Below are 4104 nucleotides of genomic sequence, written 5' to 3' on the forward strand. Positions count from 1 at the left end.
CTTGCTTCTTCAAGTTCGCAGAGAAGAGGACAACATGGCAGCAATCAGTTCTGGCAAAAGCTCATCAGCACATTTCAAAGTGAATCTAAAATCTCTCTCTCTCTCTCTCTCTCTCTCTCTCTCACACACACACACACACACACACACGCTTCTCACCATTCTGTTTTGTTTTGTCTGATTTTCCTCAAACTTGGTGTCATCAGAGAGTAAACTATGTATGCATTTTCAGGCCTTTTCAGTGTGTGCTTTCTTGTGCGTGCACGTGTGCGTGCGTGAGCTGAACGTGCGCCGGCTTTGTTTCTCTTTTTGAAAATTCCTTTGATGTGCACGTTTATTTATTTATTTGCGTGGTGTGCAGGCCTTTTCAGACGGTTAGGGCTACAGTAGATGTGCTGTGTGTGGCTCGCAGTGCCATCCATCACTACTGCACCTCTTTGACGGCTGAACCCTTGACCTCCCTACCCACAAACCCTCTGTACAGCTACACGAGCACTTTTTAGGAGTTGAAATGAGACAGACAGATTTCGTCAGCCGGCGTGTGCACATACCTGTGCAAAGCGTTCAGAGGAAACGCTGCTTTTACTGCGCTAATAAACCAAACCTCAAAATGGGATATCACAATTGTTGATGGTTTCAAGCTCAGATTTAAAACACTAATGAAATGTTTGCAAGCACACACAGAATACAGCACTGTGCAAAAGTCAGAGACCACCCTTCATTTATCTGATTTCAAGACAAAACAGCCTTTCAGTACAAGTGATGCATTTTTCAGAAGATATTTCTAAAGAGGTTAGATATAAGACAATCACCTGGGTAAGAAAGGAGAAAGTTTGTTTACTGAACATATAAATGCAACATTTCTTGGAAAAAATCATGTTTTCTTTAATCAAACTGCTAAAAACAAAAATTGGTGCATTTAGATTTTTATTTAGTAGAAATAAATAAAATCCAAAACTTTCAAAGTTCAAACTCTTATTAAAGATACAGAAAAAATGGAACTCTTAACAACCAGACAAGACCTGGTAGACCACTGAAACTATCACTATCAGATCCACAGCACTTAAGGCTTTCATCTTTGAGAGAGACAAGAAAATCAAGCTCCACTGTTGCTTCAGATCTGAAAAAAAATCCACAGGTGTTTCTGTCTATCCTTCCACTGTGAGAAGACAATTCAACAGCTGTAAAGCAGCTCTTACTGAGAAAATAAAATGGACAAAATGGGAAAAAATTGCAAATTAAACCAAGAAGCTGCTGGTGTTCTCAGGACAACAGAGTGACCACCCCAGAGTCCAGACCTCAATATCACTGAATGTGTTTGGGATTATTTGGATCATGAGAAGCAGAAAATGTAACCAACTTCTAAGACTGAACTTTGGAGATGTGGAAAAATATCCCTGCAGATTTCTTTGAAAACCTGAAAGCAAGACTCCCAAAAGAATGGAAGCTGGACATAAAATGCTGTTATTTTAAGTTGTTAAGGCTTGTGTTTATTATATGAAGGGTTTCTTTCCAAAATGTTGCATATTCATTTATCACCGTTTTGGATATACAAGTTTTCGAAAAGAATAACTTGCTGAAAGCTGATGTTTCTCCAATAAAAGTGGCATTATCACAATGCAACATTGATATAAAGCCCATCCCCAGCAATGTTTATCATAAAAAGTGGTTTATAATGCATTTTGGAACTAAACCCTTTATACATTTTCTGCTTGTATTCTCTGATGCTGAAAAATGAACAACCCGTCATTAATGGCCATTTAAGTAATTAAATGAAGACTCTCATTTTGTACAGTACAGTCATTCTGAATATCACAGGAGTTTATCTGTATAAGCTGCATTATATACAATATATGTTCACCAGCCCAGGCAAAACTTACAGGAACATTCCTGTGTTTTCAGACTCATCTCTCTGTGCCTCATCTGTACTGTATGATTATCACATACAGTCATTTTGACATGTTTGTCTGTATGTAGTAAAAGAATAGAAAACCCTTTTACTCAAAACACTTCTAAAAGAAGTCAAAGGGCAAGAACTGAAGAAACTGCCCACTGAGTTCTATTATAAACATGTTTATATCAACAGATTTTCTGTTCTTTTCTAAGTACAGAGAAACCCTCTGCTATTTTAGTCCCTGGTAATCGATTGTACTACACAGATGTGGGAGACTGAGATTAGGATGAAAATGCCGGAGTGTTCCTTTCATGTAGACGTTAAGAAGCAGGAGCAGGTATTTCAGGTTTGTTTCACACACAGCATTATTACACAACAGGCCTAGTGCAGAACATTCAGCCCTCAGTACTGTACTACACATGCCCAGAGAATGATGATGAACAAAGAGAGAGAGAGAGAGAGAGAGAACGAGAGAGAGTGAGAGAGAGAAGAGAAAAAAGTGAGGAGAAAAAGAAAACGAAGAGGAGTACAAGGAGGAGGAAGAGCAGGCAGACAGACAGACAGACAGACAGACAGATAGATAGACAGATAGATAGATAGATAGATAGATAGATAGATAGATAGATAGATAGATAGATCCTGTAGTTTAACTACAAGCATCACCTGAAAACTTCACACTATTCAGTAAATGCTTTGATGGAGAAATCAGGGTAACACTTTCTATGAATGTCATATTTGTAAGCATCTATAAACACATTTATAACATGTTATAATGCATTCCTAAGGCATTATAAACATGGTTATAAACAGTTATAAAATGAATTACACTGAATTACACTTTATAGCCATGTTTATTATACATTATGAATTGTTAATATAATGCATTATACCTAGTGTTAATAACATGTTATACTGTCAGTGCCAAAGAAGTCAGTCCCAGCTTGGAAAGCGTAAAGACAAATACACAGTTTATTCACACCCTGGGATATTTTATTTCTCACCACTGGGGCTGTTAGGGCTGCATATTCGGGGCTTCAGTCCTGAATATTCAGATGCTCCAAACAGGCTGTCCAGCGTAGAATTATTGCTACAATGCGCTTTTCTTAACCAGCACTCTCACTTTAAATGTTACATTACATCACAGCAAACCAAGTACCCATCAGCCCCTCCCCTGAACCCCCTCTGACATCACACTAAGCATGAAGTTACTGCTGGGTGAAGGCCTGGAGAGAGAGAGGCGAGATAGTAGAGTGCTATAATTGTAATTTGTTCCCTCACTGGTTCTAACGTCAAGCGATAGAACCTTCCACTCTGTAACATCACTACACTGCACTACAGTAATGCTAATTTCTGCTAGCATTCTATTGGATATGCAGTGTTAAGTTAGTGCCAAGCTAACGGTGGTGTACACTGACTTACCCACATTGGGTAAAACACTGATGGCAGCACTAATTTAAACTCTGCCATTTGGAGCCTGTAATGTGCTTAACTGTGTATGTTTAGTGTTTCAGTAAACTCTTCAGTAAATACTTCAACTTGAAGCCTCACTCTAAACAATGGAGGAGGCTTTAGTACAGTACGCTTCACTTTACTTAGAGCGGACAAATCCAACTTATGAGCTCTTATAATTTGCTGTGAACAGTACTTATAATGCATTATGTTAACAATTCATAATGCGTAATAAGCATGGCTATAACGTGTAATGCATTTTTATAAGTATTTATAACCATTTTTTTGAAGACTTATGAATGAATTATAACAGGTTATGAATGTGTTTATAGATGCTTACAAACATGACATTCATAGAAAGTGTTACTGAAATCAGCACTCCATACACACACTTATACATTTACACACAGCAGGTTCTACTACTTTCAGATGTGCACAAGTTTAAACTTTACACTCCCTGCACAATACGCACTGTAGTATAATTCCAACAAATACTTTAATATATGTTTATAAAGTAACTTACTGCAAGAGTTACAGTCATGCAGCTGTTCTTCACACTGATAAATTTCCTGATAAATGGACCAACAGAAAAGCTCCAAAATTACTTGCAATCAAATCTCTTTACATTAACTTACATTCCTTATAGATAAAGAACGTTTTTGTCTTCTCCTGTAAAGTTTTGGAGATATTTGTTTTCTTGGGACAGTGACGATACAGAAACACATCACTACCTACAGTATTTGCGGTGCAGAAAGAAACAGTCC

Source organism: Colossoma macropomum, unplaced genomic scaffold, assembly GCF_904425465.1.
Source record: "Colossoma macropomum unplaced genomic scaffold, Colossoma_macropomum, whole genome shotgun sequence".
NCBI lineage: Eukaryota > Metazoa > Chordata > Actinopteri > Characiformes > Serrasalmidae > Colossoma > Colossoma macropomum.